Source organism: Canis lupus, chromosome 1 (assembly GCF_011100685.1).
Source record: "Canis lupus familiaris isolate Mischka breed German Shepherd chromosome 1, alternate assembly UU_Cfam_GSD_1.0, whole genome shotgun sequence".
NCBI classification, from domain to species: domain Eukaryota; kingdom Metazoa; phylum Chordata; class Mammalia; order Carnivora; family Canidae; genus Canis; species Canis lupus.
In genome coordinates, this window is record NC_049222.1 from 4,446,416 (window position 1) to 4,459,943 (window position 13,528).

The following is a 13,528-nucleotide window of genomic DNA, read 5'->3' on the forward strand; positions in this document are numbered from 1 at the left end:
TCATGGGCAAAATTCCAGAGAACATTTCTGCTGGCTTTCTTTCCTCTAGTAACTAAGCCACATGTTTTTCTCTTTTAGACAAAGCCTTTTAGCCTTTTTATTCGAGACTGATAAAGGAGGAAAGGAAGGGGTGTGTTCCAAAGTAAGGAGGGATTCTTTTCTCTGCTGCCATTTGAATTTGTCATTAAAAGTGCAAAGGAAAAAAACAACTACTCATCACTTAATAAATATGGATCTACAACAATTCCTGCTGTGAAACATCACGTCTTCACTAAGAAAGAGAAAAACGAGTTTCTCCCAAACCTTTATTTGAATTTACACAGAACACACTTTCCTAAAATTGCCCACATGTCACTGCATCTATTTTTCTTTTTAAATCAGGCATTAAATATGCATCCTGACTCCCACATAGGCAATCTGCAGCACAGCAAAATGACTGTGTATTCAATTATAGGCTAAATAAATATAGCAAACATTAGGCAAGAAAGTTTCCAACTCTATGGGCACCAGGCAGGATTTCCTTCTCCCCCTTACAGAATCAAGTGCTCTGTGTCAAGTGCTGCGGTGACATAGGCTGTGCACCGAACCTTCTAGGAGCCATTAAAAAAAAAAAATGGGCCTCTTCTGCAGTTAGATACTGGGTCAGTTGAGGGGGGGGATGGGGAGAAAGAAAAAAAAAAAACCTCTATAGAGCTAGTCAATGAATCTAGCATGTACTGAAAGTGAAAACAGGTTATTCTAATGAATAAGTCAATCATGAATAAGGTATTTATATTTCCCTTTTTCTATTGTGAAATTAGGTTAACATTTCTGTAACAACCTGAATTGAAAAACAGCAAACTTACAACAAAGTTTTTTTCCCCTTAATCCGTGTTCAACTGTAGAGGTTTACAGAACAAATTCTGTCAAGATGCATGATCCATGTGATCATGGGGAGTATCTGCTTCTAACCTATTATTACTAACCTAATTCAAGGTGTCAATAATTTGGAAGAAATACTTTTCTTTGGAGTCACTGCTATGAGCCTCCTGCAAAGTTCGGTAAAACTGGAAAGCACGGCTGGGGGTTAAAATGATCATAAATCACTGAAGCCTCACACACTGGGTTCTCCCAGAACTTTCTGTTTCACCCTGTCTGTTCTGACCGTACCGGGATGCCTGACAGTGTTCACCTTGGCTAACTCACAGAGCGGAGGCAGTGGGGGCCCAGGGATAGGATTCGAGGAAGTACTGCCCACATCCTACAGTGTGAGAGCCCCACTGTCAAAGCAAACAGCTGCCACAGATGTTTGCAGGAGCCACTTTACCATTTAAATGTATCAATAGCCAGGAGGGAACTTCTTGTTGCAGGTTTAAGAAAGTGTTTTAATATACCACATGATATATTTAGACACACTATGAATTTAGATCCCACACTTCCTAATAAAGATTTATGTAAATTTTACTGGGCTATTAAAAAACCATCCCAAACGCAAAAAGTCCATTTGTCATTGGGCAAAATTCATACAGAAAGTATTTCAAACAAATATACCAGATTTGCCCCATAATTGTAACTTCCTCTTATAAGCCTTTTCAAAGTGGGATTACGATGCAAGTTTTGGCTGCAAAAATGGTAGTATCATTTCAGTAGACTCTACTTGATAACTTATAAATCCTGAGATGAAAAATCCAATATTTCTTCTTTCATTCAACAAGCATGCATTAAATACCACTCACAAGTATTTTCTGACTTAGGTAAAATATTTAAATGGATCAGTATTTTCTTACTATCTTACTTCTTTTCCTCTGCTACTTGGATTCACGTTGTTGTAAGCACAGATATTTTTCATGTGCAATGATATTTAACATAGCACCATCTGTAGTGGCACAGAAGAGAAACAACCCGACCGTCCGTGTGTAAGGGAAATGCTGAATAAACTATGATGTGCTCATGCTCTTATTCAGATGAGTAATTATATCCATATCTACTGGCCTAGAGGACAGCAGCAAGTTACAGAATTATGTGTACAGTATTACTTTCCTTTGCTTCCCAAAGCAGTGAAGAGGGACATGTGCCTTCACTCCTGTAGGAAGGTGGGGTGTAGACCGAGCTCTGAACAGTGACTTGTGGATTGTGAGACGGTTTTCTTCATTTGTATGTATGTGTTGTTTCATTTGTTGTAAGTCAGTTATTTGGTAAATTAAAAATTTCTAATAAGGAAAATGAAAACCGAGCACAAACAAGGAGTGGCTTAATATGTAAGACTCAGATTTCTTTTTCTTTTCTTTTCTTTTTTTTTTTTTTTTAAGACTCAGATTTCAAGCCACATTTCCATGCCCATCTTCTAGGTACTTAATTCCCATCAAGTTTTCTACTCCCAGCTTGGCATCAGATAAAGTATACCTTCCTTTGGGCCATTTGGGGAGGCAAAGTTCTCTGTTCCATTTGTGAGGATTTGACTGTACCTAAGGGACTGCTCTCTGCTAGCAAGAAAGAGCAGCGTTTTAGAAGGCTTTCCCTGCCCACCCTCTTCTCCTCAGAGAACAGGAGTGGGGGGCCAGGGAGAGGCAGTGGGAGATGGAGACAGAATCCTGAGCAGGCTCCATGCCCAGCCCAACATGGGGCTCCATCTCCCGACCCTGAAACCACCACAGGAGCCAAAGTCAAGCATCCCATGCTCAACCACCTGAGCCACCCAGGTGCCCCCAACAGCAGTGTCTCATAGATAAAAGACTAGTTTGCTACCCACATGAGTGCTTTTCCTTAAGTGAAATGTCCGTTTAGATTAGACCCCTAATGGTAGGCATGTGGAACATGGGTTAGTCCAGCCCGTAGGAAGAAATGTATGCGGCAAAGAGGACTCCCCGGCCCTCAGGTGAGACAGGAAGGGCCGGAGTCAGGCCTTGGGGGTCCCACCAGGGCCACGCAGTGCAAGGACCTGGGAAGCCACGCAGGCTGCTGGCCAGACTGCTACTGCTGGGATCCAAAGCACAAACGTTTCTGACCACAGACACACAGTAAACGTGATGGAAACACAGTTTGCGGTTATGTGGGCATTATGCGGGCATCAGACATGGGAAGTGATAGAAAAACCATTCATAGGACCCGCAGGACTCTGCAACGAGGTCCCGCGTCCTCTGTGCCACTGCGAGCCTCCACCAGGCCGCACATCCCGCATCACCTGGATGGACCACCTGATGCAGTGCCCCAACCCGCCCACCATCCAGGGCCTGTGGAAACACTCACCCCCGCTCCTCTCGGCACATCTCACAGGCAGGACCAAACGCGGAAGTGCTGGGGGACCCCTGGGAGGCAGACCTCAGTTCCCTCCCACCTGTGAGCCCACGGTCAGAATGTGGCTCCCGCGATGAAGAGGGGCCTCTTCAGGAGTCCAAGAAATACTGTTGTCAGTGATTTAGGTAATGTGGGCTCTTCTAAGTCAATGCCTCTTCAGGATTTCCACTCATTGTGCTTTTAATTTTATTGCTCTTCTACATCTGTTTGCTGGACTAACTCTCAGCTATAGATTAAAGCTAATTTACACGTTTATGTTCCAAAGGAATAAAGAATGCAAGGAAGTGCTGGGTAGGAAATGGACTTAATTATAACTTTTAATTAATTAGTTCAAAGAATGTGGAAGTGAGATCCAAGAAGACTGCTTTTTATCAATCAATTAATCACATTCACTCTCCTGCCATCCTCTCCCCGCTTAAAAACATGAGGCCAGCAAAGCGCTTGCCCCATCACTCATCTCCTACGACATCCCAACACACATATCCTGTGCCCAATGTTTGCCTTCCTGCGGACATAACTGCTGATGCTTGCCGGGGGTGCCCTTCTCATGGCCCCGTTCAGACACACGTCCTTCAGAAAGCCTTCTGGCCCAAACTGCTCATCTCCAAACCCCTGGAGGCCTGGGCCCCCATCTTCATTTAGAGCCTTTCTCCCAGTGACAGACTGACTTGCTTACAAAACGTTTCAGCTGCTTCAATCCCAAGTAAGCAAAGTCTGGGGGGTGGGATGCAGAGGCTTCTCAGAGAGTGACCTCTTGTCTATAGTTTTGTGTCACAGGCCTGGTCACCATCCCTCTTTCTTACCCACTGGTAACTACCCACATGTCTCCAGAATAAGCTATTTTCTAGTAAAAGAATGTGTGTCAAGTTTATAGATTCCAGCTGGATAAGAAGTGGGGCTTTTCACTTAGTGCCACCTTCCACATTCACATTTTTTTTTTCTTTCTTTTTAAGTCACAGGTCCCTCTAAAGCAAGGGCCTTCCTGGCAGGGGTGAGGCCACTCGGGTTTCGGCTGCAGGCTAATGACCCATGTGTGAGTCTGTCCACCTTTGTGTCTGAGTCTCTGTGACTCTCCCACCCCTGGCAGGTAGGTTGATAGGATGGAGAGCCTGAGGAGCCAGGACACTGCGTGGACAGTTCCCAGGGACACCTGGAAGACTTGCCCATCAGGAAAGTACACATCAGCAGTCGGGCTGGAGCTGTTGGGGGACGTGAGCTGGATCCTGTTGCTCATGCTCTTATCCACCGAGAAGCTAGCTGAATGCTCTCTGTGCACAAAGCTAAGGGTAGGAAATGCCTTGACATCTGCTTGGAGCCCGTCTTCTTTCATTCCTTCTTCATTTTTCAACATGGGACTCAGAAACACAGACATGGGCAACTAGGGGTCAGAATGGAATGGGTTGGTCTGGGTGCTGGTGTGAGACTCACCTGCTGCCCTAGAGCTGGTCCTCATTGTAAACGATTCAAAATATGTAACATGAGCAGAATAGTACAATAAACCCTCATAAAGCCATCACCCAGTTTCCACAATCAATATCAGAAGATTAGATCAATATTCTGACCTCCCATCCTCACAACTCCACTCAATTCTTTTTAGTTTTCTTAAAGTAAAATTTATATCCATGCAAGTGTACAAATCTTAACGGTCCCATTTTCACAACTGGATATACCCGTGTACCCCATGCTCTGTCACTGCACAGAATCTTTTGCTGCACAAAGCTCCCCATGCCCATTCTCCCTGTCTGCACTCAGAGGCAGCCACTGTTTTGGCTTTTTTTTTTTAACCTTAGTTTTGCCTATTTTAGAATTTCATGTAAATTGATTAACATAGTACTTTGTTTTCTGAGTGTGGTTTCATTTGCTTAGCATAGTGCCCGTGATTGTGCTGCACTGTGCAGCACAGTGCTTGGGAGTTGGGTTCTGGACTCAAACTACATGAGTTCAAACCCAAGCTCTGCCATTTGTACCCTGAACAAAGTCACTTAAAACTTATCTGTCTGGACTTGCTTTACTGTGAAACAAGGATAATAATGCTCCTACAGTAGTTATTATGAAGATCAAATGGTTTTGTATACATGACAAGCTTATCACAGCGCCCAAAATTGTGAACAAACTATTCGTCTAGTTTGCCACTGTCACAAAATTCCTAGTCTCTTCCCTAATTCACACTTACAAAAGTTATTTCAAGTTATGTAACACTTGGCTAGGAATCAAGTTAATGATTAAGGAGTATATGGTTTAATCCTCCTGGAGGCACTACACTTATAAATAAGTCTGTTACCAACTGTGTATCCTGTATATGGAATGTACAGGGCTGATGCACCTGAGCTGGGCAGACTTTTATTTCATTCATTCAACTACATGCTAGGCTTTATAGTTTGGTTACTTCCCTGTCTACCACTTATTGCCAGTGGATGAAAATATATGAGACTACCTATAATGTGCAAAATTATCAGCTCTGAACTAATGGGCTAGAGGTCAGTGGCTTGATAGAAGAAAAACAGACAAAAATAAATAGCTCTTCTATATACCAATAAAAATGATATAGAAGTGATGTATAATTGAAAAATTTTATACACAATTGCTACCAAAAATTTACTATATGGGGATAACTACTGGTTGAAGAACCAAAAGCTGAAGTAAATAGTGAGAAATAGTGTTCTATAAAGGAAGTTTTAAAATTATAAAGATGACAATTTGCTTGAAATATATTCTTGGGATGCCTAGGTGGCTAAGTGGTTGAGCATCTACCTTTGGCTCAGGGTGTGATCTTGGAGTCCTGGGATCAAGTCCCTTATTGGGATCCCCGCAGGGAGCCTGCTTCTCCTTCTGCCTGTGTCTCTGCGTCTCTCATGAATAAATAAAATCTTTAAAAAAAAAAAGAGAGAGAGAAATATATTCTTGAAGAACGTGTGAGATAAGAGAAATGACAGCGATCTGTCCTCCTCTATGTTAAAAGAGAAGAACAACGCAGGTGGGAGAAGAGAGACAGTGAAAAAAGCAGAATAAAGAACCTGGAGAGAAGATAAAACAGGCGTAGGAACTGAATACGAGGTAAGGGTGGCATTTCAAATCAAAGAGGGAAAGTATGGATTACTCAATAAATACGCTGGGAAAATAGCCATTTTGGGGGAAAATGAAATTAGATCTATAGGTCAAACTTGATACCAAAATATGTCCAAATGGAATGAAGGTTATTTTTAAAAAGTAAGACCATAAAAATCCAGAATATAATCAAAATGTTCCTATAACCCTGAAATAAAAAGGTATGACACTAAAGCCGGACACCACACACAAGTATCTTAGAGGCACAACACATCACTGGAGGTAAAAGACGAACAAGGAGTCCACCAAGTTGACAGCACAAAGGTGTGATAAATGCAGGGAAGAGCCCTGAGCAACCATGAGACCGTGACGCTGGACAGGGCGAGGGGAAGGCACTCTTGGGGACCTCCCACAGAGCAGTTCAGTGCAGGGCAATTTGGCAATATGCACCAAAGCTCTGCAATCAATGGCTCCCGGATCCTCCTGCTAGGGAGTCACCTTAAGGAAGTGGCAAGGTGCACAAGGATGCTCAGGCTCCCCAGGCCACCTCTGCAGGCCCAGCCACCAGGTGGCTCCACCTCAAAGAGGAGTGGAAAAGCCACTTCCCCAGAAGGGCTTCCCCAGACACTCACATGGGGTCATGCCACAGCTCTAGCCTTCCGCGGACCCAGTGCTTTTCCTTCACAGCATTGTAGAACTGGACAACAAAATCCTGTGCAGAAGGGTGGTAGTGCCCTTCCCCTCCACTAGACAGCAAAGCCTGTGGCCATTTCTATCTCCTGTCAGGGCTGTGCCTACCACACTGCAGGTATGCAATAGATACTTGCTGTATCCTTCTAGGGACTTGCAAAGGGGTGATCAATAAAATTCCCATAGACTCCTCAACACCCAAAGGTTATGTCTCATCTTCTCAACGTAGCATCCAAAGATCTTCACAATTTGTTCCTAGTTTTACTTTGCAGCCTTGTCCCCAGATACTCCCCAACATAAGGTCTTTGACCAGCCACACCGAATTTACCCACTGCAAGCCTATGCATTGCAAGGATTACTCCTCCTGCCTCAAATAACATGGACCTCTCTGTCTAGAAAACACCTTCATAACCTAGCTTCCAACACAGCACATCCTGATTGTGGTGCTGAGAGAGCCTCTATGTGTGCCCTGTGGCATCTGATACAAATGTTCCTTCTGGCACCTCTTGTGTTGCAGGGTAATTACCTACTAACATATCTTCTCTACTAGAGACTGAGAGCCCCTGAAGGCAGCAGCTGTTTCATTCTGTGTGCCCTGACCTTGCATTCTTTGGCTACAGTGCTTTAAATTATAGATTAATAACAAGGAGTAAAGCCATACACATCACAGAGTCAAAGAGTAATTTAAAATAAGAGATTGAAGAAGAAATCACAATGGAAATCAGAAAGCATTTAGAGCTGAAAGATTTTTTTTTTAATTTTTATTTATTTATGATAGTCACAGAGAGAGAGAGAGAGAGAGAGGCAGAGACATAGGCAGAGGGAGAAGCAGGCTCCATGCACCGGGAGCCCGATGTGGGATTCGATCCGGGGTCTCCAGGATCGCGCCCTGGGCCAAAGGCAGGCGCTAAACCGCTGCGCCACCCAGGGTTCCCGAGCTGAAAGATTTTTCAGAAGTTCTAGAATATTAAAACTTAGAAGTTGCAGCTAAGGCATTACTTAGAGGGAAATTCGGGCCCTTTAGCATTGGTGCTCATAAAGCACAGAAATCGGACAAGTGATTAAGCAATCAACTTGAGAAGTCAGAAGAAAAAAAAAAGAGTAAACCAAAAAGGAAAAGGAAGGAAATAAAACATAAGAACAGAATCTATTAAACATAAAACAAAGATGTAATAGGAAGGAGCTGCTATTTTGAAAAGACTAATAAAATTAAGGAACCACTCTCAAGCAATGAGCAAGAGGGCAGAGAGGATGACAGCAGCCATGCAAAGGGGACACACCAAATAAAGTGGTTCAGAGGCACATCCCTAAACAGGCCTTCCAAAGTTTATGTACTGTGTCTTCACCACAGCTTCCCATTCAGATCCCACACTTCATTTTAACAAAGAGTCAGCAAATGGAAACTCTTATAAAAAGTCAGTACTATGTTCTAATAAAGAATCAAAACTCCTCTGGGCCAACTGTTCACTTTGGTTTTCCCAAACACACATTTCCAAGTCAGACATATGGTATATTCCAACACGTATCATCTAGCACGTCATGTAATGCCTGTCACAAGCCCGACAATGTCATAAGCACATGGGAATTTAATACTTTCTAAAGTTTCTAACCTATTCAAAGATGCTAACTTAGAGTGTGCATGATTGATGAGAAAGCAATTCTAAATATAATTCAGGAAAAAAAGACTTAAAGTTTAAAGAGGCAAGAATTTAAGTTCAAAATTTTGTTCTATGCAACAGAAATGTATATGAGCAACCATGTTCAAATAAATAAATAGCTGTGAAAATCTCAGGAAAAATGAGACAATCTATGTCTAAAGTTTTCAATCCCATTAATAAAAATAAAATTTCCAAATAGCTTATCTTTATTTATTTATTTTAGAATAAATCTCTCTTAAGTTAAAAAACTAAAATCACCCATTCAATGAAAATATACCAGCTAAGTTTGGGACAGGGTCTGAGATCTGGGCTGAATTCAGTTGTTCAACACAAGCCCCTCTACAAACAACAGCTCTAAGGGGTGATGGTGGGGGAAAGCAAGTTCTTTTGTTTTAGAGACCAGAAATGCAACAGAAACAAAATATAATAAAAAATGAAAATTCAGGTACAGGAATTATGCATTTCATACTGAATAATTATTTCTGTACTGCCCGTAAATCCTCTCTGGTAAGCTGTGCATCTAAAACTCATCGAACTGCCAAGGGGTAAACGCAGCTCCATCCATCAAGCAGCCACTTGACAAATACATTCCATAATAGAAGTTTATTTTTATGGGAGGCTGAATCAAGGACTTTCCCATGCATACAAAAACTTGTCAAAATTATTTATGAGTCTTGCTGAGACACACAATATGTCATATCAAACTCCTATTTTCCTTCCAAGCACAGACTGTCAATATCTCCGCTACTATCAATAACATGGACCACCGCTGATAGAGGCCCACAGGAGCCGAGGTCATTTGCCCATCCCAGCCGCTGCCGGAAGCTGTCTCTAACCACAGGGCAGCTGCGAAGAGGCGATTTACCACTTCTATGAGGTGTAGTTAAGGTAGGCACTTGGGACTGCATTCAGAGACTTTGCAACATAAAGTAAAATGGAAACATATGCTTGAAAAATTATGGTTGATTATGGCTGAGGTAAAACAAAAATAACAAGATATTTCATCTTTCATTTTGCACACAAAATATTAGTTAAGGCTGATAAAACAAACACTTGAAAATCATGAAAATAGCCCATCCCCACTGAAGTTTCCATTCTGAAAGACTGTTTCAATGGCCTGAGTCAGAGAGGATGAGGGGTCTCTCAGAGGGTGAGAAGTCGGATTCATGAAGGCGACGTGAACTTGGTTCTGTGCCCCCCCCCCCATTACTGCTACCATTTTATTTCCTCAGGAAGCATTTCTTTTAGTGAGTTCAGCCTTTCATTGCTCTGTCAGAGTCCTCAACACAGCAGGCGACACTGGAACAAACAGAAAATGGCCTCCAAGGTAAGCTACAGCAATGGGAAGATGCATCCTATTTTTTTCAGCTCTGAGGGCAATGGAAATGCCAGTCTCTCACCCTAAATTAGCCCTAGGAACATGCTGGATACAGCAGAAGCCTAAGTATTTCTCAGAGATTCCCTTATTTTCCGAAGATGTACATGCGGTATGCTGGAAATGCATCATGTTATCTCCTGAATGTGATTTAAATTCACTGGTCCTGATACATAAAAGTAACTTCTATTTGTTTTTCTGGAATGCCTAAATTCAGTACTAACAAAAATGGGTTCAATGAAAGAAGTCTACCTTTTTCCTGCAGGAAATATGAAAGAATAACAGGAAAGGGGTTCCCTTACACAGTCATTTCTCTTCCATTCATCTTCCCAGTATTTTTTTGAAACAAACTCTCAACACTCTGCAGAACCCTCTCCAAGCCTACAAGAATGTGTCCAGGTACTGCAAATGATGCCCATCCACTGATACTATAAAAGTAGACTTCTTGAAGGAAAGAGCAACTGAGCAAATTCAGTGTGTGACCAAAGCTGTCGTATGGAGTCACAGATGCGCATTTTGAGTAATAAAGGGGTAATTCCAATTTGAGAAGTAAAACTGAAAACATAGCTCTTCACGCATTTGCCAGGAATCACTCCTCCAATGCGAACAATGATATAACAATGAGTTACCTTTATTTAGGTTTTCAGAATAATTATTTGAAGTAACTGGAATATGCTGCATTCAGGAGAAGAAAGGTCTTCTCTCTTTAATGGTTATCCATAAAATATGTAACGTTAAATAAAATATGGTAAAATAAAAATATGGTAACACCTAAGGCTCTTAGTTCAATGATGACTTGGAAGCATTTCATAGTATCATGACATTCTAGTTCTGCTCTCACATCCCACTTGCTCCCCTCCCAAACCTTCTCAGACTCCAATGACCACATTTGTTACTTCCATAAAACTACCACCTGCCTAAGCTTTTGCTTTGTCTATCCCCCAATTCCATTTATCTATTTTCTTTTCTTTTTTTTTCTAATCTATTCATGAGAGACAGAGAGAGAGAGAGAGAGAGAGAGAGCGAGCAGCAGGCTCCATGCAGGGAGCCTGATGCGGGACTCGATCCCGGGACTCCAGGATCACGCCTTGGGCCGAAGACAGGCGCCAAACCACTGAGCCACCCAGGGATCCCCCATTTATCTATTTTCTTAATCTTCCTCTTCTTGTCAATCTTTCTCTTTCACACTGGAAAAAAAGAGTTACACGTGAACACACAACATGGGAATAGTTCAAACAATATAGGTATGTGTAGTGGGAAAGGCCCATGCCTCTTCAGGACCCCATGTGTATGTTACTCTGCATGCAAACATGTATATGTGGTTTATATTTTTGTAAGGAAAATGGAATACTGGATCTACAAGTTGTGGGTTCCACTCTCCTATAGCATCTGACACACATTACTGGAGTTCTGCTTTGTTCCTTCCCTGAGCCTTGCTAATGGATCTCCCCACTACTGGTACAGCCCGCATTTCAAAGATACTCCCCGCCTCTAACTCCCTAACTGCCCTTTTCCTTTTTTCTTCTCTTCTAGGAACTCCTCCATTAGCCACTGCATAACGAAACATGGCTAAGGCCTGGCTTCTGCCCCCAAGAGCTCAGGGTCTGGTGGGACCTCATGCGATGGGCACTGAGGACTCTGAACAGAAACGATCCACTTTTGGCAGGGACTTCAAAAAGACAATTCTGGAAGTGACAACTAATAAACCACACTGGGATGGGGGGGTGGCGAAAGAGGGACAGAATCTGGGAGGATATGTTATTACATCACACAATAGGCCACGAGTACCTTTACCTGGTGTTGACATCATTCTGATGACTATAATCATTCCCCAAGCATTTTATGTGCACATCTATCCCTTTTCCAGCTGAAGCACCATGAGTTCATGCTTATGTTTGTGCCATGACACTCTTAGCATAACATCGATCATAAATTAGGCCACTAAATATTAATTATACTTTAATAGTGAATACAATATTTTCATTAACAAAGTACATTAAAACTTCAAGAAGAATAAAGAGAGCAAAACGGAAAGAGTAACAATGTGGATCTTTCACAAACTTCCTAGCACAGTTACTGCTTTTAGCCATGCAACGATCGGTCAGATCTGTCAAGTATGAAGTTACCTAATGAGAACTCTGACACGTATGCAAGCTTTTATTTCAGTAACTGTGCTGGTTTAAATCACACAAGGTTGACTGATGTTCAAAGGATGCCAAGACAAAGAGGCTGTGCCTTGACTCATATGGTCACTTCAGTCTGGTGACAAAAGTAATCATGGCAATCAAGGGACATTCACCGTTTGCAATGCAAATCACTTTACAGACCGCAAAGCACTTTTACAACCATTTTCTCTGTTTATCCTCCTAAGAATCTTCTGAGCTGGGACCGTATCATGCCATTTAAAATTAATTATTTTTGAGTAGGCAATAGATTTACCTGGTTCAAAGTTAAAAGGTACAGATGAGTATACAGTAAAAACAAAACAGAATACAGTAAAAATAAGTAATGATCTAAGTACAAAGTATAAAAAAGGAGAAAAGAATTTGATGGGGAAAAAAATGAATTTTATGGAAAAACAGATTGGAGGGGAACAATAGGGATTTGACCAAGCCAGGTCCTCTAGTGGAAGGACAAGGGGTCTTCTCATATTGGAGCAGGCAAGAGGCAGAGGCAGGGCTGGAATACAGACACAGGAGAAAGGGTTTGAGGTACAAGTGGTTTCATTTAATTCAAAAAGTAGTCTTATTTAGTACTTTCGCTTTGCCTTTTCTGAGCCAGGCTGGTCAAGTAAAGAGGAGGAAGTAAAACTGTCCCTGCCCCAGGAGAATTAAAATCAATGGAAACACAACCCCCTAGAAACAAGGGATATTTAAATACACAGTTGAAGACCTGTGTTCTAATTCCAGCCCAGCCACAGATGGGACCATGGGGGCAATAGCCCCAGGTGTCAGTCCCAACTGAGAGCTGGCACCCACGTTCCTTATCTTGAAGATGGAGATAGCATGACTGTCACACGCATGGCAGAGATGTCACGGAACAATGAACACAGGATGACTGGCATAAGATGGACGCACATGGGGCGTGTTCAAGTCACACAAAACAACGGAGAACAGGGAAGATTAATATGATCAAGTCAGGACTTGTAGGAGAAATGTCTTAGGAAGAAGTGAAGTCCTCAGGGCAGACAAGAGGAGGGCTGGAGAAGGCATGGATCTGTGTGGGGGCAGCCACAGGTGAGCAGCTGGCTGGCCAGGGCCAGGGCTGCAGGGAGAGCACGGGTGCCACGGTGCCGCCCAGATCGGCGGTGTGTGTGTGTGTGGGGGGGGGGGTGCAGCCGTAGCAGGAGCAAGCAATTCTAGGTGACCATGGGACATCTGAACAACTTATTTTAATACTTACATGCTCACTGTAGCGCTTAGCAGTGTATGAGACATGCGAGGCCGCAGGGGAGCAGACGTGAGGTGGGAAGCAAGAATCTTTACTG

General features: G+C 42.6%; 1 protein-coding gene across 1 annotated transcript in view; it reads right to left on the reverse strand.

The window, feature by feature from the left end:
* ZNF407 (zinc finger protein 407) overlaps positions 1 to 13,528 on the reverse strand; it is a 448,125-nt gene that overhangs the window by 51,381 nt on the left and 383,216 nt on the right.